General features: G+C 40.1%; 1 protein-coding gene across 9 annotated transcripts in view; it reads right to left on the minus strand.

Annotated features, from left to right (window-relative positions):
• LOC125395479 (sulfotransferase 2A1-like) overlaps positions 1–26,857 on the minus strand; it is a 51,782-nt gene that overhangs the window by 12,702 nt on the left and 12,223 nt on the right. Inside the window, exons 2-3 of one of the 9 annotated variants that reach the window (XM_087909354.1) lie at positions 9,028–9,079; positions 8,153–8,342 (exon numbers count right to left, since the gene is read on the minus strand). The exons of 5 other annotated variants lie outside the window; for them this stretch is intronic. The gene's annotated coding sequence lies outside the window, so the exon portion shown is untranslated. Of the gene's footprint in view, positions 1–2,997; positions 8,130–8,152; positions 8,343–9,027; positions 9,080–26,857 lie in introns of those variants that run through there. 3 more of the 9 variants (XR_015738628.1, XM_087909353.1, XM_087909360.1) reach the window with 3 other exon arrangements.

The raw sequence follows: 26,857 nt of genomic DNA on the forward strand, positions 1-26,857 counted from the left end.
GAAGAGAATTTGTTGAATTTGCTGTTTTCTTTGACCAGAGCATTTATTTTCTCTATGGTATCTTCAGAATCTGAGATTCATTCTTCTATCTCTTGTATTCTATTGGTTATGCTTGATTCTGTAGTCTCCACTCGGTTACCTAGGTTTTCCATATCCAGCCGGATCTCGTTTTGTGTTTTCTTCATTGCCTCCATTTCAGTTTTCAATTCTTGGACTGTTTCCTTTACTTGTTTGATTGTTTTTTTCTTGGTTTCTCAGGGTATCATTCACGGATTTACTTAATTCTTCAAACTTTTTGTTATATTTCTCATCCATTTCTATACTCATTTCTTCAAACTTTTTGTTATACTTCTCGACCACTTCCTTAAGGGAGTTATTCATATCCTGTTTAAGGGACTCTATTGCTTTCATAATGGCACTTTTTTCCACTTCATCTGGGTTAGAGTGTTCAAATCCTTCTGTTGTAGGGTCGTTGGGATCTGGTGTTTTCATGTTGTTTTTCAGATTGTTGGAGGAGGTCTTGCCTTGGCGTCTGCCCATCTCTTCGTTCAAATGCTCTCTATTGGAACTTCTGGTAGCGGGTCAGGTTCCCTTGTTGGGCATGGAGTTCACTGATAGAATGCCTACCTTTCCTCAGGCAGGCTATTGAAGCACAGGCACTCCCTCTTTCCGGGATGTGCCTACAGAGCAGGCCCAGTGTGCAAGGCAACTGAGCTGGGGAAATTTTATGGCCCCAGTGGGAGGGGAGAAATATAGAAATTTGTACCTGGATGGAAGCTGGGATGGCAGGCGGGAGAGCTTAGCAGGGTGGAACCAGCACTGCAGGTTGACCTGGGAGTCTATGGGGTCGGGGAAAGTCCACCGGGCCCCTGCCGCTGGCCTGAAGCAAACTCACCCCTCCGATGGCCCACTGGCTGGAGGCTGGGATGGCTGGTGGGGGCACTAGCAGGGTAGAGCCAGCAGAGCAGGCTGACCTGGGAGTCTATGGGGTCGGGGAAAGACCGAGCTCCTCTTCGCAGGGCCCCTGCCGCAGGCAAGAAGCAAACTCACCCCTCCGATGGCCCTCTGGATGGAAGCTGGGATAGCTGGCGGGGACGCTAGCAGGGTGGAGCCAGCAGTGCAGGCTGGCCTGGGAGCCTATGGGGTCGGGGAAAGTCCTAGCTCCTCCTCACCGGGCCCCTGCCGCAGGCAAGAAGCAAACTCACCCCTCTGATGGCCCTCTGGATGGAAGCTGGGATGGCTGGCGGAAGTGCTAGCAGGGTGGAGCCAGCAGAGCAGGCTGACCTGGGAGTCTATGGGGTCAGGGAAAGTCCTAGCTCCTCCTCGCCGGGCCCCTGCCGTAGGCCCGAATCACACTCACCCCTCCAATGGCCCTCTGGATGGAAGCTGGGATGGCTGGCGGAGGCGCTAGCAGGGTGGAGCCAGCAGAGCAGGCTGACCTGGGAGTCTATGGGGTCAGGGAAAGTCCTAGCTCCTCCTCGCCGGGCCCCTGCCATGGGCCCGACTCACACTCACCCCTCCGATGGCCCTCTGGATGGAAGCTGGGATCTTAGGTATTTATATTTATATTATTATTATTATTATTAAAATTTTTCACCTCCTCCCCTCCTCACATTTTCCTCCTCCTCCCCTTTTCCCCCTCTCCCTCTGTCACCAGTCCAAAGAGCGGTCAGCATTCCCTGCCCTGTGGGAAGTCAAAGGTCCTCCCCCCTCCATTCAGGTCTAGGAAGGATGTGAGCATCCAAACAGACTAGGCTCCCACAAAGCCAGTACACGCAATAGAATCAAAATCCAGTGCCATTGTCCTTGGCTCCTCAGTCAACCCTCCTTGTCAGCCACATTCAGAGAGTCTGGTTTGATCACATGCTCCATCAGTCCCAGTCCAGCTGGCCTTGGTGAGCTCCCATTAAATCAGTCCCACCATCACAGTGGGTGGGCGCATCCCTCGCAGTCCTGACTTCCTTGCTCATGTTCTCTCTCCTTCTGCTCCTCATATGGACTTTGGGAGCAGAGCAGCATTATTTGTAATAGTCAGAACCTGGAAACAACCTAGATGCCCCTCAATTTAAGAATGTATAAAAACAGTGTGGAATAAATGCGCATTAGAGTACTACTCAGCGGTAAAAAACAATGACATCTTGAATTTTGCATGCAAATGGATAGAAAAAGAAAACACTATTCTGAGTGAGGTAACCTAGACCCAAAAAAAGATGAATATGGTATGAACTCACTCATTAGTGGATTCTAACCATAAATAAAGGTCATTGAGCCTATAATTCATGATCCTAGACAGGCTAAATAGGAAGGTGAACTCAAAGAAAAACATGTATCCTCCTGGATATTGGAAGTATACAAGATTGCCAGGCAAAAATAGATTGGTATTTTTAAAAATTCTAATAAATTTTTAAAAAGAAAAAAAAAGAAAGTGAGCCATGGCACCTGAACACACACACACACACACACAGAGAAAGAGAGAGAGAGAGAGACAGACAGACAGACAGACAGACACAGAGAGAGAGAGAGAGAGAGAGAGAGAGAGAGAGATGAAAGAGACAGAGAGAAACAGAGAAAACAAAGATTTTGAAAGAATAAGGTATAAGAGTGATTGAGAATGATTTCACACATCAACCTTGGACCTCCACATGAACCCATCCACAAGTGCATGTGCACTCCACATTCCTTTGCCCACACACATGCATACCGCATATACACACATTGCACACAACATGTACACACGTGCACACCACATATACACACATGGAAAAGGAAAAGAAAAAAAGCAAAGCTGAAAGCTGACTCCTGAGTTAACAAGCATTCTTCAACATTAATCATTCATTGCCCAGTTAATGAAGCACTGGGTTCAGCTATGTTTCCATACATGTGAGTATTGAGAAGGGCACACAGACCATGGATATGGACATGCCCTTGAGTGTGCCAGTTTATCAAATGAAAGAGGGTCCTCCTAAGGTTTCATCACAGAGACCAGCATCCACTCACCTTAGCCTTGGATGTGAAGTAAGACTTGGGAAACAGTTGTATGGACAGGTGTGTAGCCATGAGACGTGGTCCGTCCTGGTCCAGCAATAGTTTCTGTCAATCATTAGATTCGAGCCCTGGACACCTGGCATAACTTTTGACAGTTTGGACCCAAGTAGGGTCCCCTTTGGAGACTATCAGACTGACTATCTCAATCATTCAGTGTGTTCCTGGTTGTGCGACAATGGGAAACAATCAAATCTTGTGTTACAATAACATAGTAAGAAAAATGTTTCATATGTTGAATGATGAAGGTATTTTTATTTGGCTTTATTCTTATGTTTCCCTTTCTCTGTTTTCTGTTGGGATACAAACCACATGGCTTCATTATACTTTTTAATTCTGGTTGATCCTTCCTCCATTCCTCTATTCCCATCTCCCCTCTTATCCCTAATCCTCACATCCACATCCCTGTTTAAATCTTTTCACCCACAGTTTTACCCCTCTCTAGTTTCCTTTTGCCTTTGTTTTATTATGCCTTGCACTTTTAACCACTAGCACCATTGCTGGCTATTTATATGTTTGCTTGCTTGCTTGCTTGCTTGTCTGCTTTTGTTGACTTGACATAAGCTAGAGTCACCTGGGAAAAGAAAACTGCAATTAAGAAAATGCCACCATCAAACTGCTCTATAGGGAAACCTATGAATACAGTTTTGATTAATAATGTAGAAGTAGAGACCAGCCAACTATGGACAGTTCAACCCTAGTCAAGGAGTCATAGAATGTATAAGAGAGAAAAGCAGGCTGAGTAAGCCAAGAGGAGAAAGTCAATAAACAGCATCCCTCAGTGGCTTCTGTTTCAGTTCCTGCCTCCAGGTTCCTACCCTGTTTGAGTTCCTGCCTTGCTTTCCAAAGTAAAAACTTGCATCAGAGTTACAGATGGTTATGAGCCACCATATGTAGTCACTGATCCCAGGTCTCTGCAAGAGCAGCCACTCTTAATGGAGTAGCCATCTCTCCAGCCCTGCCTCACATTAGTTCTTATTTTCTCCACTCGCATCAAATTTAACTGACATATTAAAGAATGCATGAATACTGTGGCAGAATGTAATGTAGACATTGCACAATTTGGTATCATTTTAAATATATCTGCCTTTTCTGATGTAGGAGTCCCCTTTGTATACTGTGAATTACCATTGGTTAATAAAGAAGCTACTTTGGGCAGATGCCAGTGCAGAATATAGCAAGGTGGAATATCCAAACAGAGATGTAAAGAGAGAGTAGATGGAGTCATAGAGAAGCCATGTAGCAGCTGCAGGAGACAGACACTGGATGACAGATGCTGGGCAGAATCTTACCAGTAAGTCACAACCACGTGGGGATATACAGATTAATAGAAATAGGTTAAATTAAGAAATAAGAGGTATTACAATTAATTCTTCTATGAACATAGTTGAACAAATGCTTTTGTAGTACAATTCGGCATCTTTTGAGTAAATTCCCAAGAGTGATATTGCTGGATACTGAGGTAGATTGACTCCCAATTTTCTGAGAAACCACCATGCTCCCAAGGTCCAGTTGAAGAATGGAAGGACAGAGAATATGAGCAAGAAAATCAGAACCACAAGGGGTTTGTCCACTGAGACAGTGTGCCTGAGGTAATGGGAGCTCACTAACTCCAGCTGAACTGGGAATGAATGAGAATAGGATCAAACTGGACCCTCTGAATGTGATTGACAGTTGGGGCAGACTGAGGGGCCAATGACAATGGCACTGGGATTTGTCTCTATTGCACATTCTGGATTTTTGGGATCCTATTCTTTTTGGACGTGTACCTTCCTAAGGCTGGATGTAGCAGAGAGGGCCTTGAACTTCCCACAGGGCAGGGTACTTTGTCCTGTCTTAGGATTGGAAGGAGGAGAAGAGAAGGGTGTGTGGGGAAGCAGGAGGAAAGTGAGAGGAAGGGAGGAAGTGGGAACTTTGATTGGTATTATATTTAAAGTAATAAAAAAGAGAAAAAAAGATGTAAGGGCCAGATAGGAATACACTAGAACCATTGGCCAAACCGTGTTGTCATTAATAGGGTTTCAGTGTGATTATTTGGGTCTGGGCAGCCAGGAATGAACAAGCAGCCTCTGACTACAAATTGGCACACCAACATGGGGTTGACTACATCCACATAAAACCTGAAAAAACTTGAAAAGGAATTCAGGACACAAAAGAACAGAGTTAAGCATGCCTTCTTAGAAATGGGCTTTTTTGGAGGGGGCGCTCTATTTGCTGGCAGTGAGCAAGGTCACCAAAGCTCCTTTAAAAGAGGTCTACCTAGGAAGTGGTCTCCAGTGCCCATGTGTTGTAGACTACTTCCCACTTTCTTTTCTATCAGGTTCAACATGGTCAGATTAAAATTGAGGTCTTTAATCAATTTGGACTTGAGTTTTGGGCATGGTGATGGATATGGATCTATTTTCATTCTTTTACAGGTTGACATCCAGACATGCCAGCACCATTTGTTAAAGATGCTTTCTTTGTTCCATTGCATAATTTTAGCTCCTTTGTTGAAAATCAGGTGTTCATAGGTTTGTGGATTACTGTCTGGGTCTTTAATTCTATTCCATTGGTTAACAACTCTGTTTTTGTGCCAATACCAAGCAGTTTTCATTGGTTAATTAATAAAGAAAACTGCCTGACCTGATAGGTCAAAACATAGGTAGGCAGGGAAGAAGACAATGAGACAGATGCCATAGCTCTCCTCTCCGAGATGGACCCCGGTTAGACTTGTCCTGGTAAGCCACAGTCAAGTGGCAACACACATCAATAGAAATGGGTTAAATCAATATGTAAGAGCTAGCCAACAAGAGGTTATAACTAATGGGCCAGGCAGTATTTAAATAAATACAGTTTCTATGTAATTATTTCGGGTAAAGCTAGCTGGGCTTCAGGAACGCAGCCCGCCGTTCCTTATTACTACAGGGATGTAAGCTGGTAACCTGAATCTCTACAGCAGAGCTAGAGGACTGGGATTTTCAGCTCCACTCCCTAACCTGTGGACAGGGGAGGCAGGCCAAGGGTTAAGTTGGTCACAAATAGTCAATATTTGTTTTAAGCTATATGGTTTTGGCTTTTATTATTTCATAATTTTAAACATATAACTCACTTAGACTAATATTCTAATCAATCATCCGTATTAATGTCTCCTAACAAACCAAATGGATTGGGTTTAGAGAACTGAATTTGTTGAAAATTTTATAAACATTTTTGGAAGAAATATAAAATTGTGCAACCAGAATGGTAAAAAGTATACAGATTGTGATAATTAGGATGAGAATGGCCCCCACAGGCTCCTATGTTTGAATTCTTGATCTCTAGTTAGTGGACCTATATGGCATGAATTAGGAAGCATGGTCTTGCTGGAGGACATGTGGGCCTTGTTGGAGGAAGTGTATCATTGGAGATGGGCTTTGAGATTTCAAAAGTCCTCCCAAGGCTAATCTTCCCCATTCCCTGAAATTTGTGAATCAGATGTGAGTTCTTAACTTCTGCTACAGTACCATGGCTGCTGGTTGGCCACAATGGCATCTACCATGATGATTATGTGCTAATCCCTTGAAACTGTAAGTGAGACCCCAAATAAATATCTTCCTTTATTAGTTATCTTAGCCATGATGTCCATTTACATCAAGAGAATAGTAACTAAGATATAGATTAACCCCTAAGACACCCCAAGTTACACACACACACACACACACACACACACACACACACACTTTTCTTACCTGATCTAGGGTAACTCACTATGATGACATCATCATCTTTCACCAAAAAAATCTGAACAAACAACAGAGATTCCTCACTAATGAAATCAGTCAGCATTGGAATCCCCTTGAACAAGAAGGTACTATCAGTCATCTTGACACAGCCGTGGGCTTCAGTGAGGCATCCCACGTCACTGCACTCACCCAAGTGTTGCCTGTAAGTGGCCTGTGTATGGTCCAGAGGAGGCTGCTAAGAGCCCACCTGACAATGCAGAGCAAAGGGCAATGCACAGTCCTCTGGAGATGCCGGAAGAACAGAACTTACACAAGTGTAGAAATTGATACGGCTGGGATTTTGACAGAATTAAATTTGACAAAGCGGTGTTGGGGCACTCCACCAGCAAAAGGGGTGGAACAGAGGAGAATCCCTGGTGGACTGAAGCCAGGATGATCCCTGAAAGGCTTTGGCCCCAAGTCCAGTTTTCTTTCCCTTCTTATACTCTATAACCACAAGCTGGAGCAGTCAAGCAAGCAAGATTTCACAAGAGATGTATGATGGTCACAGGTCATTCAGGGAAATGGCCCATATTTTTTTCACCCACATTTCCAGGTAATTTTGTTCCACTTGAAATCATTTTGGAACATGAGCAATACAAGCAGAGCTTTAAGTAACTAACAAAATAATCCAATAGATCAATATCTGATTATGTAAGTCACAAAACAATCCCACGCCAGTTCAAAATTATGAATAATAAAAGGATTATTTATTTAAGTGGAAAGCTTACAGATCACTGTCCTAGACAACATTCCTCTGCAGAGAACAGAGTCCAGCAGTTGGAACAAGTCCAGGAGTCGGAAGCAAGAGAATAAGCTCATGTTTACCACTGCTTTTAAAGTATAAGAGGCCACACCCATGTGGGCTGATATCTTAAAGGCTATTGGCTGAAGGAGCAGAATGTTCTCCCATAGCATCTCCCCCATTTGTTTAAAAATAAGAGATTTTTAAACCTAATACAAAACTATATATACTAGGAACAAATATCAATTATAATTAGAATTACAACCAGCATAAACAATATTAAGCAAAGAACATATGGTAAATGTTTTAATAAACATTCTATCCTATGGAGTCTAAGTCTTGCATAGGAAATGGCTTGACTAGATCATAAGAGTACAGTAACTATGACTATCTAATCTTCAACCACATTGAAGGCCTAAGAAGGGATATAATATTATTTGAGCAGGCAGGAAGTACAATCAAGTAGCTTCCAAAGTGAGCAATATTTGACAGAGACAATTAGCTACCTTCAGCAGTCACCCAAAGTCTCATTTTGCAACATTGAAGTAACCAACTTTGGCTAAGGCCTAGCATAACTTTCAGACCATTTTCAGAGGCAGGAAAATTTTCAAAACTGTCTTACCCTGTCTTGGCAAGATTTGAGAGTCCTGCTTATCCATTTCCGAATATCATGTAACTTGTCAGTAGTTGAGACATTGTCAGTTCCTTGCTTAAACGCCAGTTTTGACAAGAAGAAAATAAGCTCCAAGTGGAGTGTCTTCAGTTGATAGGGGAGTTCAGCCAATCACATCCTGTTCGTGGGGCGTGTTGCCCTAAGGCAAAAGTTCACCTATAAACCTGGTGGGTGAAAGCTTCCGTGCTCTCTCTCCCTCTCGACCTGGCCTGGACCCAGCATTCCAGATGGATGGTACTCTGTGTAAGTTTTTCCTTCTGTTTTATTAAAGCTATATCTTTGATAAGATAATCTCGGGACTTTTCATTACCAATCGCCCTGCGTCTTTATTCAGTGCTCAACATTTTCTCAGAAATTTGGTGCTGTTAGAAGCAATCACATCTCATGTAAAGAGAAACCTATTTATTTAAATGCCATGTTCCACAGATCCTTGAAGTGGTTGAAGATTACCTATCTAGCAGCAGGAGCACACCCATCTGATTGGCCAGAAAAGTTTAGGGAAATGGGGGGGGGCTGGATTTGGTCCCCCTGGGAAGGTCCCAGAGAGTGGTGCTTCTACCTGTCTGTCCCTGTGGCCACTGACTCATCTCTCTGGTCCCATCAGCACTAGAGCAGAATTTGTTGCAGGGTTCCAAGGGCCTCACAGATGAAAAGGCAGGATTGGGGGCAGGGGGTGATGAGGTAAATAAATCCCACCAGCAGAAACACACCCTGATAAATGAACAGAAAATCTTAGGGAATTGGTGGGGCCTGGATTCCGTTGACTTGGGAAGGTTCCAGAGAGTGACACTTAAGGATGTCCAGCAGTGTGGCCACTGACTCACCTCTCCAGTCCCCTCAGCACTGGATCAGCATCTCTTTCAGAGTTCAAAGTACCTATCAGATGAAAAGGTGGCCTTGAGAGCAGGGTGGAATGTGAGACTCAACAGGAAGACTTGATCATCCTAACCCAGAAGAAATAGAAGAAAATGACTCTGAACACTATTTTATGAAAATGATAGAGACCTATTAAAAGGAAGTGAAAAACTCCTTCAAAGAAATGGGAAAGAAGGCAAACAAGAAGTTAGAAGAAATTAATAAATCCTTCAAAGATACCATAGAAAACCAAAAAACAGGAATCAAACATGTGAAGGAAACAGTTCAAGACTTGAAGACCAAAATGAAAATAAGAAGGAAAAACACAAATTGAAAAAAAATGTGGGTAAACAAAAAGGAACTACAGAAACAAGTATAACAGAATATAAGAGAAAGAAGAAAGAATGTCAGGCACTGAAGATATGAAAGAGAAAATAGGTTCAGTGCTCAAAGAAAACATTAAGTCCAAAAAATAAACATCCAGAAAAATCTAAGACACCATGAAAAAAAGACCTAAGAAATGATAGGACTAGAAAAAAAGAAGAGCTCCAGCTCAAAGGCACAAAAAATATATTCAAAAACATTACATAAAAAAAACTTTCCCAAGCTAAAGAAGGATATCCCTATGAAGATACAAGAAGCTTACAGAACACAAAATAAACTGGATCAAATAAAAAATCTCCTCACCATATGATAATCAAACCACAAAACATACACAATAAAGGAAGAATATTAAGAGCTGCAAAGAAAAAAGGTCAAGTAACATATAAAGGTAAACCTATAAGAAATATACCTCGCACTGAGGCTACCAACCCAGAGGGGAGCCTGGTTTGTTTGGATGCTCACCTTTATAGACCTAGATGGAGGGGGGAGGACTTTGGACATCCCATGGGGCAAGGAACCTTGACTGCTCTTAGGACTAGAAAGGGAGGGGGAGGGAAAAGGGAGGCGTGGAGGAGGTGGAAATTTTTAATAAATAATTTAATTAATTAAAAAAGGAAATACACCTCACTTCTCAATGGAAAACATAAAAGCCAGAAGGTGTTAGATATATGTGCTGCAGACACTAAGAGACCATGGATGCAAGCCCAGACTACTATACCCAGCAAAGCTTTAATTCATCATCGGTGGAAAAAATAAAATATTCCATGATAAAAAAACAGATTTAAACAATACGTGTCCACAAACTTGGCCTTATAGAAAGTACTAGAAAAAAATTCTCAACCACAAGAAGCTAACAACACCCACAATAACACAGACATCTGATAACCCTCTACCAACACAACTCAAAGAAGGGAAACACAAAAACACTACTATCCAAAAAATAACCAGAGTTAACAACCACTGGTCATTAATACCACTCAATATCAATGGATTCAATTCACCTATAAAAAGGCACAGCTTAAGAGAATGGATACTAAAACATAACCCAACATTCTGCTGTTTACAAGAAACACACCTCAACCTCAAAGATAGACAACACTTCAGAGTAAAGGGTTGGGGAAAGGTTTTTCAATCAAACGGACCTAAGAAACAAACAGGTATGGCTATACTAATATCTAACAAAATTGACTTCAAATTAAATTCAATCAGAAGAGATGGAGATGGACATTTCATACTCATAACTGGAACAATTCATCAGAATGAAGTCTCAATTCTGAATATGCCCCTAATATAAAAGCACCCTCATATGTAAAAGAAACATTACTAGAACTCAAAGCACACATCAAACCCCACACACTAATAGTAGGAGACCTCAACACTCCTCTCTCATCAATGGACAGGTCAACCATATAGAAACCTAACAGAGAAATAAGAGAACTAACACATGTAATGAATCAAATATACTCAGCACACATCTATAGAGCATCCCATCCAAACACAAAAGAATACGCCTTCTGATTGTGAGACCCAGAAAAGCCAAGGATACCACAAGAAAACCCACCAAATCTAACCTGGTTCATAGGGCTTCACTGAGACTGAACTGCCAACCAGAGAACTTGCATGGGACTGACCTATGCCCTATATACCTGTGTTACAGTTGGGTAGCTTGGTCTTCTTGTAAGATTCCGAACAAAAGCAACAGGTATTGTCTATGACTCTGCTACCTACTTTTGGGATACTTTCCTCCTACTGGGTTGCCTCAACCCATTTCAATAGGAGAAGAGATGTCTAGTTTTCTGCAACTTTATTGCCATGGCTGGCTGATGTCCAAGGGTTAGGGAGGCCTGCCCTTTTCAAAGAGAAAGAACAGTGAATGAATGCTCAGGGTAGGCAGGCACTGGGAATGTGGGAAAGGAAAAGAAAGAGTAATCAAACAGGTAATGGAAACAGTTCAAGACTTGAAAACTGAAATGGAGCTAATGAAGAAAACACAAACTGAGAGATGGCAGGATATGGAAAATCTGGGTAAATGAACAGAAACTACAGAGACAAATATAACCAACAGAATACAAGAGATAGAAGAAAGAATCTCAGATGCTGAAGATACTATAGAGGAAATAAACACACTGATTAAAGAAAACAACAAATCCAATAAATTATTAACATAAAACATCCAGGAAATCTGGGACAACATGAAAAGACCAAACCTAAAAATAATAGGGTAGAAGAAGGAAAAGAATTCTAGCTCAAAGGCCCAGAAAATATATTCAACAAAATTATAAAAGAAAACTTTCCCAATCTAAAGAAGGAGATTCCTATGAAGGTACAAGAAGCAATAAGAACACCAAGTAGACTAGATCAAAAAAGCATCCCCTCATCATATAATAATCAAAACTCAAAACATACAGAATAAAGAGAGAATATTAAGAGCTGCAAGGGAAAAAGGTCAAGAAACATATATAGGTAAACCTATCAGAATTACACGTGATTCCTCTATGGAAACCATGAAAGCCAGATGGTCTTGGATAGATGTGCTGCAGAAACTAAGAGACCATAGGTGCAAGCCCAGACTACTATACCCAGCCAAGCTTTCTTTCACCATCAGTGGAGAAAGCAAAATATTCCAGGATAAAAGCAAATTTACACAATATGTAGCCACAAACCCAGCTTTGCAGAAAGCACTAGAAGGAAAATCACAACCCAAGGAAGACAACAACATCCACAATAACTCAGACATCTAACAGCCCTCCACCAGCACAACTCAAAGAAGGGAAATACACAAACTCTACCACCAAAAAAAATAATAACCAGAGTTAACAACAACTGGTCATAAATATCACGTAATATCAATGGACTCAATTAACCTATAAAAAGGCATAGATTAAGATAATGGATATGAAAACAGGATCCAACATTCTGATGTTTACAAAAAACACACCTCAACCTCAAAGACATATATTACTTCAGAGTAAAGGGTTGGGAAAAGGTTTTTCAATCAAACGGACTTAAGAAACAAACAGGTATGGCTATACTAGTATCTAACAAAATTAACTTCAACCTAAAATCAATCAGAAGAGATGGAGAAGTACACTTTATACTCATAAAAAGAACAATTCATCTGTGGATGTTTGCTTTTTACCGAGTATGTGATCAATTTTTGAGAAGGTTCCATGAGATGATGAGAAGAAGGTATATTCTTTTTTGTTTGGGTGGAATGTTCTATAGATTTCTGTTAAGTACATTTGGTTCTTTACATCTGTTAGTTCTCTTATTTCTCTGTTTAGTTTCTGTCTGGTTGATCTGTCCATTGGTGAGAGAGGAATGTTGAAGTTTCCCACTATTAGAGTGTGGGGTTTGATGTATGCTTTGAGTTCTAATAATGTTTCTTTTACAAATGTGGGTGTTTTTATATTATGGGCATAGATATTCAAGATTGAGACTTCCCCCTGATGAATTGTTCTTTTTATGAGTATAAAGTGTCCTTCTACATCTCTTCTGATTGATTTTAGTTTGAAATCAATTTTGTTAGTTATTAGTATAGCTATACCCACTTGTTTCATTGTTCCATTTGATTAAAAAAACTTTTCCCAACAGTTTACTCTGAGGTGTTGTCTGTCTTTGAGGTTGAGGTGTATTTCTTGTAAACAGCAGAATGGTGGATCCTGTTTTTGTATTCATTATCTTAACTTGTGCCTTTTTATAGGTTAATTCAGTCCATTGATATTAAGTGATATTAACAACCAGTGATTGTTAACTCTGGTTATTTTTTTCTGATGGTAGTGTTTGTGTGTTTCCATTCTTTGAGTTGTGCTGGTGCAGAATTGTAAGACGCTTGTGTTATCAGGGCAGGAAACCTTGACTGTTCTTAGGGATGGAGAGGGAGGAGAAGAGGGAGTGAGGGGAGTGGGAGGGTGTTGGGAGGAGGGGCGGAAATGGAAACTTTTATAATTTAATAAAATTACTTTCTCAAAAAAAAGATGCTTGTGTTATTATGGGTGTTGTTGGCTTCCTTGGTTCGTGGTTTTCCTTGTAGTATTTTTTGTAAGGCTGTGTTTGTACCTATGTATTGCTTAAATCTGCTTTTGTCCTGGAATATCTTGTTTTCTCCATCAATGGTGAATGCAAGCTTTGCTGGGTATAATAGTCTGGGCTTGCATCCATGGTTTCTTAGTGTCTGCAGCACATCTATCCAAGACCTTCTGTCTTTCATGGTTTCCATGGAGAAGTCAGGTGTAATTCTGATAGGTTTCCTTTTATATGTTTCTGGACCTTTTTCACTTGCAGCTCTTAATATTCTTTCTTTATTCTGTATGTTTTGTGTTTTGATTATTATATGGTGAGGGGATGCTTTTTTATCTAGTCTATTTGGTGTTCTTATTGCTTTTTGTACATTTATAGGAATATCCTTCTTTAGGTTGGGAAAGTTTTCTTCTATCATTTTGTTGAATATATTTTCTGGTCCTTTGATCTGTAATTCTTCTCCCACTTCTACCCCTATAATTCTTAGATTTGGTCTTTTCATGTTGTCCCAGATTTCCTGGATGTTTTGTGTTAAGAATTAGTTGGATTTGTTATTTTCTTTAATCAATGAGTTTATTTCCTCTATAGTATCTTCAGTGTCTGAGATTCTTTCTTCCATCACTTGTATTCTGTTGGTAATACTTGTCTCTGTAGTTTCTGTTCATTTACCCAGATTTTCCATATCCAGCCTTCCCTTGGTTTGCGTTTTCTTCATTAGCTCCACTTCATTTTTCAAGTCTTGAACTGTTTCCATTACCTGTTTGATTGTTTTTTCTTTGTTTTCTTGGGTATCTTTGAGAGATTTATTCATGTCTTCTACCTTTTTGTTTGTCATCTCCATTTCCTTACAGCAGTTTTTCATGTCCTGTTTAAGGTCCTCTATTATTTTCATAAAGTTTCGTTTAAAGTCGATTTCTTCTACTTCTTCTGGAGCAGGGTGTTCAATTCTTCTTGTTGTATGATCCCTTGATTCTGGTGTTGTCATGTTGCCTTTCAGGTTGTTGGAGGAATCTTGCTTTGGCACCTGCCCATCTCTTTTCAAATGCAGCCAGGAAAGTCTTGGCATCTTGGTTCAATCTTTGCTGTGACTGACTCTCTGGGTAGGTCTCCTCAGTGCAGGAGCAGAAACAGTTCCTGGGTCAAGGACCAGTCTGGATGGATCTCCTCAGCAAAAGAACAGGGACTCCTGGTAGTCCAAGGACCCCACAGACAAAAGGGTGACCTTTGGAGGAGGGCATGGTAGTGTGGAACAAAGAGGCCCCTGAAGCAGAAGCTGAAGGTTCGCTGCACTCCCTAAGGGGGACCTTCTGGCCTGCCGAGCAGGCAGACACTCACCCCTCTGGGTGGATAGCCTTAGTGCAGGAGTAGAAACTGTTCCTGGGCCAAGGACCTTGCAGACAATAGCCTGCCCTAACTCTTATGAGCTTTTCTTATCACCTATATGATTGTCACCATTGTGGATGAGCTCTCATTTCTTTTTGTCAAGAGGTTTCATGAAAGCGAATCTTTATTAATTTTGATGATATCCATATTTTTTCATCTCCTGTGAAACAAGAGCAAAACCCCTTCCCCAATGTAGTACATCTCCTGGTTTCCATTGTGAAGTCAACATAACCTTGAAATATACTTGTTGATTCAATTCAGAAGTTTTTTCCATTAACCAATGCCTCTCTGCTGCTGTTGTTCCTTTCTCATTAGCATTGATAAAATTCAAGGTTAATAAAGCATTATGCAATCTATTTCTGAGGATATTTTCTATCCCCTTCTGTTTGTTCAGCATATCCTTTATAGTACGTTTTGACCTTTCTATAACTGGTTGACCTGTAGAATTATTTAGTATGCCTGTAGTATGCTTTATATATAAGAAACAAATTCCATTTCATTTTCTTAGCTGAATATGCCAGACCATTGTCTGTCTTTATTTGTGAAGGTATACCCATGATGGCCATAACTTCCAATAAATGTGTGATTACTGAATCAGCCTTTTATTACCTCAAGGCAGTTGCCAAATGAAAACCTTAAAACATGTCTGTGGTGTGGTGACATAGTTTAATTTACCAAATTCCATAAAGTGGAACACATCCATTTGCCAGAATTCATTCTTTTGAGTACCCTTAGGGTTACTCCCTTCAGACAACAATATTTGATTATAGAAAGAGCAAGTAGGATACCTCTTTATAATATTCTTAGATTATTGGCATGTAATAAAAAACTCTTTCTTTAAACCTTTGCTATTGACATGGTTTTTTATGAAATTCAGAGGACTGCAACAGACTTCCAATCAATAAATGATCAATTTCTGCACTCCCTTGTGCTAGAGGACATAGCAGATCCATATGGGGTCGGATGTGTGCTATGTAAATAGGACAAAACCTATTCCTGATTATGTATTGCACCTGGATGAATAATGAAGTCAATTCCATATCATCTGGTATAGATTTAGTAGTTTCAATATGCAAGACAACTCTTTCTGCATATTGTGAATCCATAACTATATTAAGAAATTCTTTAAAATCCCTTAGTACTATAGAATAGCATATTATTCTGCCTTTTGGACATAATTATACAGGCTTTGTTCCACCTAACTTAATTCTTCTGATTGGAAACCTGCCTTCCCTGATTTATTTCCATCAGTATAAAACATACGGGCTTCAGTTATTGATGCATCATGTACAGTTTTGGGAATAATCCAAGAAGTTCTCTTAATAAGGTTAAGTCTATCACTTTTGGGATAATTGCTATTAATTTCTGTCAAAATATTAGCACAAGCCCTTTGCCAATGATCATTGTCTTCCCATAACTTCTTTATTTCATCATCAGTAAAAGGCACTATAATCTCTGCTGGGTCTTTACCTACTACTTGACAAAGTCTCAATTTACCTTTTATAATTAATTCAGATATATTTTCCACATAACTCTTTAATTTTTTACTTGGTTTATGTGGTAAAAAGATCTATTCTAAAATGATATCTTTCCTCTGCATTAGAATTCCTGTAGGAAAAATTCTGGAAGGCAATATGACTAAAATACAACTAAGATTTGGATTCACCCTATCCACATGTGCCTCCTGTAATTTTTCCTCAACCATTGTCAGTTCCTTTTCTGCTTCAGCTGTTAATTCTCTGGGACTATTCAAATCTTTATCATCATCTAAGGTTTTGTTTAAATGAACTATTAGATCAGGTATTATCCCAACAGCCAGTTGTAAACTGAAAATGTCTCCTAACAATCTTTGAAAGTCTTTAAGAGTCTATAGCCAGTCTCTTCTAATTTGTGCCTTTTGTGTCCTAATTTTTTGTAAACTTATTTATAACCTAGATAAATAACAGAATCTCCTCTCTGTATGTTTTTCAGGAGCAATCTGCAATCCCCATTTAGGTAAAACTATCTTTACTTCTTCAAACATTCTTTCTAGGTATCTATGTTTGAATCAGTTAGCAAAATGTCATCCATGTAATGGTAAATAATATACTTGGGAAATTGTTTGCATATTATTTCCAATAGCTGACTTACAAAATATTGGCACAATGTGAGACTATTGAGAATCTCCTGTGGGAGTACAGTTCACTGATAGATCCTAGTAGGCTGAGAATTATTATAAGTAGGCACTGTGAATGCAAATTTTTCTCTTTCCTTTTTTTGTAAAGGTATAGTGAAGAAACAATCTTTCAAATCAATAACTATAAGAGGCCATTCTTTTGGTAATAGAGAAAGCAACGGAATTCCAGATTGTAGAGGACCCATATGTCAATAACCTTATTGACAGCTCTTAGATCTATCACCCTTCTCCATTTACCAGATTTCCTTTTTATAACAAATACAGGAGAATTCCAAGGGCTGGTTGATTCTTCAAAATGGTGAGCATATAGTTGTTCTTATACCAGCTATTCTAAAGCCTGCAACTTATCTTCAGCTAGAGGACACTGCTTAACCAATATAGGCTTCTCAGTTAACCATTTTAAAAGTAGGACTATTGTTACCTCTAATGGTTTGCTAGTTGCTTTATGTTCTGGTACAACCTGAATGGCTGGTGACCTTTGTGTATAGTACCCTATAATATCCTTCCCAGAATTATGAGTTCCTGAAACTTCAGGAATGTTAATTTGGGTATTCCATAATAAATTTACTGCAAAATTAGCCACATATGGCCTCAGTTTCCCTCTTTGACCTTCAGGCCCAATACAATCAACCCATTCCATGCTTTCTTTAACGTGAGATATGGTTCTAATTCCTAGTAATTGTATATCTGCCTCTTGAAGAGGCAAATTTGGATGCCAAGATTCTGGAGTAATGATACTCACATTCACACCTGTGTCTATCAAACCAACAATAACAATGCCATTTATATGCACTCTTAGTTTTGGTCTTTGATCAATTATAGAAGTCTGCCAGAATATACACTTTCTATTTCATATTGGAATTTTTACTTATTCTCCATGTTTATGCCATCATCTAAAACAGTATGGTCTTTTACAGAAGACTCTGAATTTTTTTAATTTTCCTGGTGAGACATGTCCTCCACAGTTACTGGGAATGACTGGGCCACTTTTGGCTTGGCCATGAGAGGCCTCTCAAGGAGTTTCCCAATGGTATCAGGTTGCCTTGTCTGTCATTTGCTGATCTGTATTCATTGGTCCAATGTCTGCCTTTGTCACACATATTCTACATATACCTGAAGGCTGAGTCCTCTTATTCTTGCCATTCCCAGAGGAGATATCATTCCTAGGAATTCCTTGTCTACAATGCCTTCTCAGATGTCCTATGAACACAATTAAAATATTTGGCATTTTGATGTCTCCTGGCTCCTTTGGAAATTGCTTCTGCTACGCAAGACTCAGTATTATAGTCAAATGTCTCAATGTTCATTGCATGCAAGATCCATTCGTCCTTGAGTGTGGATCTAACCTTTAAAAGCCCAAGTATCTTTTTGCATTCTAAGTTAACATTTTCAAAAGCCAGAGATTCAATAAGTACTTGTCTAGCGTCTGGGTCTGTTACTCCTATTTGTACAGCCTTAGTTAATCTTTGTAAAAAGACAGTAAAGAGTTCTCTCTGGCCCTGTTTAACCCTAGTATATGATTTAATTCTTTTTCATGGTACTTGAATCCTGTCCCAAGCATTTAAGGCTGCTGTGTGGCATAGTGACAAGATTTGTTCATCATAAAGAGCTTGAACCTGTGAGTCAGCATAAGGGCCTTCACAAAGAATTTGATCTTGAGAAGTCTCAAGGCCTTTTGCTTTTCCCTGTTGTTCCAAAATTTTTGCCTCTTCTCTGAAATAAATTCTAAACATTAATTGAGGCCTATCATCCAGGACTGTTGACACTAACTGAATCCAAACATGTGGCATTGCTTTAATGCTAGAAGACCATGTGTTTATCATCTCCCTAACAAATGAAGAATACAAACCATAAGTTACAACATCTTGCTTGATTTCTTTTGGATTATTCATTTCTATAGGTATCCATCTACCATCTTTGGATCCCTTTGGGTCTTTATAACTTGATGCTTTGTCAGAGTAGATTACAGGGTAGGAAAATAAAACCTTGGGTAAATAATCTCAGATAGATACTGGTGATGTTAAATCCTGTCCTTGTGCCTTCTTTCCCTGTTAATCAGTTCCAATAATTTCCTCAATTATTTCAAATCTTTTTGCTATTGTCTTTTGTAAAGCCTGAATCTCCCAGCCTGTATATATTTCTAGTGATTTCAATGAGGCACATAGCCTCTGGTCCTCATTCTGCACATGTGATTCCAAGGTGTGAAGTTTCTCCTTAAAAGATAACATCTCATCCTTGGACATTATTGAATAGCATGCAGATTGACATCCTGGAGAGATAATCTATCTGCTAACTTATCATAATTTTTTAACAAATTTTCATTGTCAAATTCAACAGTATGAATTCTTTCAGATAACTTCTTAATATCCTTATATGTTAAATCAATTTTTCTGTCAAATTAATGTTATCATTTTAACAGTATTAATTTTTTCATGTAACTTTTGATTTTTGATGGTATTAATCCTGTAAATTGGCTGTTCACTATTAGTCTGTAAAGACTGTATCATTTCTAAAAGTGCCATATTCTTTCCTTTTTTTCAGTTAGACTTATTTATTCAAGTATCCGAAAACACTCTTTCCACTTCCTCCCCTCCTCCCAAAACCCTCCCACTCCCCCCACTCCCTCTCCTCCTCCCTCACCATTTCCAAGAGCAGTCAGGGTTTCCTGCCTTGTGGGAAATCCAAGTTCCTCCCCCCTCCCTCCAGGTCCAGGAAGGTGAGCATCCAAACAAGCCAGGATCCCAAAAAGCCAGTCCATGCAGACGAAACAAGACCCAGTGTCATTGTCAATGGCTTCTCAGTCTTCATTTGGACCTTGAGGGCTCAGTCAGCACCCATGTCAGCCACATTCAGAGAATCCGGTTTGATCACATGTTCGTTCAGTCCCAGTCCTGCTGGCCTTGGTGAACTCTCATTCGATCAGTACCCTTGTATCAGTGGGTGAACACACGCTTTGCGGTCTTGACTTCCAGTGCTCCAATGTAGGTCTCCGTCTCTATCTCCATCCATCGTTGGATGAAGGCCCCCTCTAATTTTGCTTTACTTGCTCACGATCTCCCTCCCTCTGCTTCTCATTTGGACCTAGGGAGTTAAGTCCAGTGTTCCAATATGTGTCTCTGTCTCTATCTCCATCCATCACCATGGATGTTCTGTGGTGAAGAAGAAGGTTATGTGGTGACATGCAAAATATTCATCAGTATGGTTATGGGCCAAGGCCAGATCAGGCACCCGCTCCTCTGCTGCCCAGAGTACCATCTGGGAACCTCTCCTTGGGCCTGGTACCCCTTCAGAATCAAGTCTCTTGCAAACCCTAAAATGGCTCCCTTAGTTGAGATATAAACTTCCCGGCTCCCATAACCATCCTTTGCTTTATAGAAGCTTCTCAGTTTCAGTAGGTCCCATTTATTCATTGTTTTTCTTATTGTCTGCGCTCCTGGGGTTCTGCTTAGGAAGTGGTCTCCTGTGCCTATATCTTGTAGACTACTTCCCACTTTCTCTTCTATCAGGTTCAAAGTGGTCGGATTAATGTTGATGTCTTTAATCCATTTGAACTTGAGTTTTGTGCATGGTGATAGATATGGATCTACTTTCATTCTTCTACAGGTTGACATCCAGTTATGCCAGCACCATTTGTTAAAGATGCTTTCCTTCTTCCATTGTATGCCTTTAGCTCCCTTGTCAAATATCAGGTGTTCATATGTGTGTGGGTTAATATCCGGGTCTTCTATTTGATTCCATAGGTCGACTTCTCTGTTCTTATGCCATTACCAAGCTGTTTTCAATACTGTAGATCTGTAATAGAGTTTGAAGTCAGGGATGGTAATGCCTCCAGAAATTCCTTTATTGGATAAGATTGTTTTGGCTATAATGGGTTTTTTGTTTTTCCATATAAACTTGATTATTGTTCTCTCAAGGTCTGTGAAGACGTTTGATGGGATTTTGATGGGGATTGCATTGAATCTATAGATTGTTTTTGGTAGAATTGCCATTTTTACTATGTTGATCCTCCCAATCCAAGAACAAGGGAGGACTTTCCATTTTCTTGTGTCCTCCTCAGTTTCTTTCTTCAAAGACTTAAAGTTCTTGTCAAATAGGTCTTTCACTTCCTTGGTTAGAGTAACCCCAAGATATTTTATGCTGTTTGTGGCAATCGTGAAAGGTGATGTTTCTCTGATTTCCCTCTCTGCTTCTTTATCCTTTGTGTATAGGAGGGCAACTGATTTTTTGGAGTTGATCTTGTATCCTGCCACATTACTAAAGGTGTTTATCAGCTGTAGGAGTTCTTTGGTAGAGTTTTTGGGATCGATAATATAAACTATCATATCATCTGCAAATAACGAAAGTTTAACTTCATCCTTACCAATTTGAATCCACTTGATCCCCTTATGTTGTCTTATTGCTATTGCTAGAACTTCAAGCACTATATTGAAGAGGTATGGAGAGAGTGGACAGCCTTGTCATGTTCCTGATTTTAGTGGAATAGATTTGAGTTTCTCTCCATTCAGGTTGATGTTAGCTGTCGGCTTGCTCTATATTGCTTTTATTATATTTAGGTATGATCCTTGTATCCCCAATCGCTCCAACACCTTTATCATAAAGGGGTGTTGAATTTTGTCAAATGCTTTTTCAGCATCCAATGAAATGATCATGTGTTTTTTTCTTTCAGTTTATTTATATGATGGATTACATTGATAGATTTGCGTATGTTGAACCATCCCTGCATCTCTGGGATGAAGCCCACCTGATCATAATGTATGATTTTTCTAATGTGTTCTTAGATTCGGTTGCCAGTATTTTGTTGAGAATTTTTGCGTCGATGTTCATGAGTGAGATTGGCCTGTAATTCTCTTTCTTGGTTGTGTCTTTGTGTGGTTTTGGTATTAGGGTAACTGTAGGTTCATAGAAAGAGTTTGGCAGTGACTCTTCTATTTCTGTATTGTGAAATACCTTGAGGAGTGTAGGTATTAGCTCTTCATGGAAGTTCTGTTAGAATTCTGCATTGAAACCATCTGGTCCTGGGCTTTTTCTGGTAGGGAGGTTTTTGACAACAGCTTCTATTTCTTTGCGACTAACAGGTCTATTTAGATTGTTCACCTGGTCTTGGTTCAACTTTGGTATATGGTACTTATCTAAAAAAATGTCCAATTCTTTAACATTTTCCAATTTTGTGGTGTACAGGCTTTTGTAGTAAGATCTAATTATTCTCTGAATTTCCTCTGTGTCTGTGGTTATGTCCCCCTTTTCATTTCTGAATTTATTGATTTGCATGTTCTCTCTCTGCCGTTTGATTAATTTGGATAGGGGTTTGTCAATCTTGTTGATTTTCTCCAAGAACCAGCTTTTTGTTTCATTGGTTCTTTGGATTGTTTTTTGTGTTTCTATTTTGTTGATTTCAGCACTCAGTTTATTTCCAGTCTTCTAATCCTCCTGGGTGAATCAGTTTCTTTTTTTCTCCCTAGAGCTTTCAAGTGTGCTGTTAAGTATCCAATGTGTGCTTTCTCCGTTTTCTTTAGGTGGGCACTTAGTGCTATGAACTTTCCTCTTAGCACTGCTTTCATAGTGTCCCATAGGTTTGAGTATGTTGTGTCTTTGTTTTCATTAAATTCAAGGAAGACTTTAATTTCTTTCTTTATTTCTTCCTTGACCCAGGGGTGATTTAGTAGTTGACTGTTCAACTTCCATGAGTTTGTTGGCTTCCTGGGGGAAGCATTGTTGTTGAATTCTAATTTTAAACCATGGTGATCTGACAAGACACAAGTGGTTACTAATATTTTTTCCACAGGTGGAAGTTTGCTTTGTTACTGAGTATGTGGTCAATTTTCGAGAAGGTTCCATGAGCTGCAGAGAAGAAGGTATATTCTTTCCTTTTTGGGTGGAGTGTTCTATAGATGTCTGCTAAGTCCATTTGATTCAATACCTCCAATAATTCTCCTATTTCTCTGTTATATTTCTGTCTGATTGACCTGTCCATTGGTGAGAGAGGTGTGTTGAAGTCTCCTACTATTAGTGTGTGTGGTCTGATAAATGCCTTGAGTTCTAGAAGAGTTTCTTTTACATAAGTGGGTGCCTTTATATTAGGGGCATAGATATTCAGGATTGAGACTTCTTCCTGATTAATTGTTCCTGTTATGAATATGAAATGTCCATCTCCATCTCTTCTGATTGATTTTAGTTTGAAGTCAATTTTGTTAAATATTAGAATGGCCACACCCGCTTGTTTCTTAGGTCCATTTGCTTGGAAAACCTTTTCCTAACCCTTTACTCTGAGTAGGTGTCTGTTTTTGTGGTAGAGGTGTGTTTCTTGTAAACATCAGAATGTTGGATCCTGTTTTCATATCCAATCTCTAAGTCTGTGCTTTTTTATAGGTGAATTGAGTCCATTGATATTAAGTGATATTAATGACCAGTGGTTGTTGATTCTGGTCATTTTTTTGGGTAGTAGAGTGTATGTGTTTTCCTTCTTTGAGTTGTGCTTGTGAAGGGTCGCTAGATGCCTGAGTTATTGTAGGCAGTGTTGAAAATGTTGGATTACTTGGGTTGTGATTTTCCTTCTAATAGTCTCTGTAAGGCTGGATTAGTAGTTACGTATTGTTTAAATTTGTTTTTATCCTGGAATATTTTGTTTTCTCCGTTGATAGTGAACAATAGCTTGGCTGGGTATAGTAGTCTGGGCTTGCATCCATGGTCTCTTAGTTTCTGCAGTACCTCTATCCAGGACCTTCTGGCTTTCATGGTTTCTAGAGAAGTCTGGTGTAAGTCTGATAAGTTTACCTTTATAAGTTACTTGACCTTTTTCCTTTGCAGCTCTTAATATCCTTTCTTTAATCTGAATGCTTTGTGTTTTGATTATTATATGGCAAGGGGATTTTTTTTCTGATCCAGCCTATTCGGTGTTCTGTATGCTTCTTGAACCTTCATAGGAATATCATTCTTTAGGATGGGAAAGTTTTCTTCTATAATTTTGTTATATATATTTTCTGGACCTTTGTTCTGCAATTCTTCTTCTTCTTCTACCCCTATTTTTCTTAGATTTGATTTTTTTATTATGTCCCTTATTTCCTGAATGTTTTGTGATGAGAATTTGTTGGATTTGCTGTTTTCTTTGGTCTGAGCGTTTATTTTCTCTATGGTGTCTTCATAATCTGAGATTCGTTCTTCCATCTCTTGTATTCTATTGGTTATGCTTGTTCCTGAAGTCTCTGTTTGTTTACCTAGATTTTCCATATCCAGCTGGCCCTCGGTTTGTGTTTTCTTCATTGCCTCCATTTCAGTTTTCAATTCTTGAACTCATTCCATTACCTGCTTAATTATTTTTTCTTGGTTTCCCAGGGTATCGTTTACGAATTTACTCATTTCTTCAAACTTTTTGTTATATTTCTCTTCCATTTCTTTACTCATTTCTTCATTCTTTTTGTTATATTTCTCTCGTATTTCTTTAAGTGAGTTATTCATACCCTGTTTAAGAGACTCTATTGCTTTCATAATGACACTGTTTTCCACTTCTTCCGGAATAGGGTGTTCAAGTCCTTCTGTCATAAGTTCACTGGGATCTGGTGTTTTCATGTTGTTTTTCAGATTGTTGGAGGAATTCTTGCCTTGCCCATCTCTTCCTTCAGATGCTCTCCAGTGGCTCTTCCCTCCGCTGGGTCTTCTGCTACAGGATTAGTGCCACTTGCTTTCCAGGAATCACTTTGCCTGCAGCCCTACCTTACTGCAGACAGGCTATTAAAACAAAGGGACTCCCTCCCGTTTGCACTCACTGCCCCATCCCTGTGGCGCCCACACAGGCTGAGTTGGAGAATTTTATGCCCCGAAAAAGGGAGAGAAAAAGGGCAGGCGTTCCTGGATGGGGTAGGAGGAGATAGGGTTTAGCTGGGGGAAGCTGCCCCTTCGGAATAGCCAGGGAGATAATAATGGAGGGAAAATTGTGTGTTCCCTTACCGGGCTTGTGTGGCGGTCAGGAACACACTTATCCCTCCATTGTATCTTCTGCTACAGGATCAGTGCCACTTGTTGGTCAGAAATCTCCCTGCCTGCAGTCTTACCTTGCTGCAGGCAGGCTATTAAAACAAAGGGACTCCCTCCCGTTTGCACTTACTGCCCCGTTCCGGTGGTGGCACCCACCCAGGCTGAGTTGGAGGATTTTAAGCCCTGAAAAAGGGAGAGAGGAAGGGTAGGGGTTCCTGGCTGAAAGCCAGGATGGGATAGGAGGAGAGAGGGTTTAGCTGCGGGAAGCCACCCCTTCGGAATAGCCAGGGAGATAAGGATGGCAGGAAAATTGTGTGTTCCCTTACGGGGCTTGTGTTTCGGGTGAGGAATACACTTACCCCTCCATTGTATCTTCTGCTACAGGATCAGTGCCACTTGCTAGTCAGAAATCTCCCTGCCTGCAGTCTTACCTTCCATATTCTTTCTTATTGATAGAATATGGAGAAGAAAACTGAGTCCCAATACCCAATAAATTGAAGTATCACCATAACCACATAAGCCTAGCATAATATAATACATAGTATTAGCAAAACAGTTACTAAAAGTTTCAATATTAATGTAGACTGCCATATTGATTTACTAATTACCTCTTATGTGATCCAATAAACTGTAATCTATTGTCTAGCAGATGTCATGGTTACAAAGCTGTGACTAGAAACAATGTAACCATGGTAACAGGAATGATCCTGGGTTGCTTTAGTTTCTGAGCCATTTTAATTTCCCACCTTGGTACTGGTTAAATACTGACAAATATGCTTTGTTTGACAAATTAAAAGAAGTTAAATCAATTCCATATATGAAGCAAGAAAACCAGAACTCACAGGCAGGGAACAGAAACCAGAAGCTTCACAAGTCACCACACAACAAGGAACTGCCCCAGGGAATGCAGCAATCATGTGTGCACTTGGGAAATTTCCAAGTTGCCACACACAATAAACTCCTCTGTGGTGGGATTTTTACAAAAAAAAAAAAATGCGTAGGTAAAAGCAAGCCAAGTGGGCAGGGTTGGGAGAAGTCTGGGCCATGGACCAGCTAAGCCATTAGGCCATCCACCCAGTAGGTGTGGAGTCCAAATCCATGTGGACACCAAATAAAGAAGGATGGTTAAAAGAAATCCCACACCCCACAGGGCAGGGTACCCTGCCCTCTCTTAGGACTGGAGGGGGATGGGGGAGGGTAAGTGGGGGAGTGGGATGGAAATGGGAGGAGGAGAGAAAGTGGAAATTTTGAATGGTATTATTATAAAGTGATAAAAAAGGAAAAAGAAAAAAAAGAAATCCCACACTAGCTCAGAATTGAGAAACAGACAGTTATTTATTTAGGGGAAGACTCAGAAATCAGAATCCTCTGTTTGAAAGGAATCAGAAACCAAATCCAGTACCTGGAAAAGAGACTGGACGCATGCTCTACATCAGCATATACATCAGTATAAAAGGCCACACCCTAGTGGGCAGGTAATCACTGTCTAAGACTTCCTACAGCAGTGAGTACTTTTTGATCAACTATTTTCTTTAACTTAATTTGTTAATATTACTGAGTTCAGAGGCATTTCTAGCCACTACCAGAGAGCTTTCCTGCTAACCCTCAATTCACCCTGCCCTCAACTTGCCTTTCCATGTGAGCTCCATGGAACCCTGCTACACAGTCTGCACCAATACTGGGTGGACCTAAGGGGTGAGTCAGCAGCGACCCTGTGGCCCTGGACACCCCACTCCCAAAGATCTCCACATGGGAGAAAATCCAGGGGCCCCTCCCTAGCTCCCTAGGCATTTCTAGCCACCACCAGGGAGCTTTCCTACTAGTCCTCAATACACCAGGCCCCCAACCCACCATTAACTGTGACCTCC

The sequence above is a fragment of the Myodes glareolus genome, chromosome 1, assembly GCF_982192425.1.
Source record: "Myodes glareolus chromosome 1, mMyoGla1.1, whole genome shotgun sequence".
Lineage (NCBI taxonomy): Eukaryota > Metazoa > Chordata > Mammalia > Rodentia > Cricetidae > Myodes > Myodes glareolus.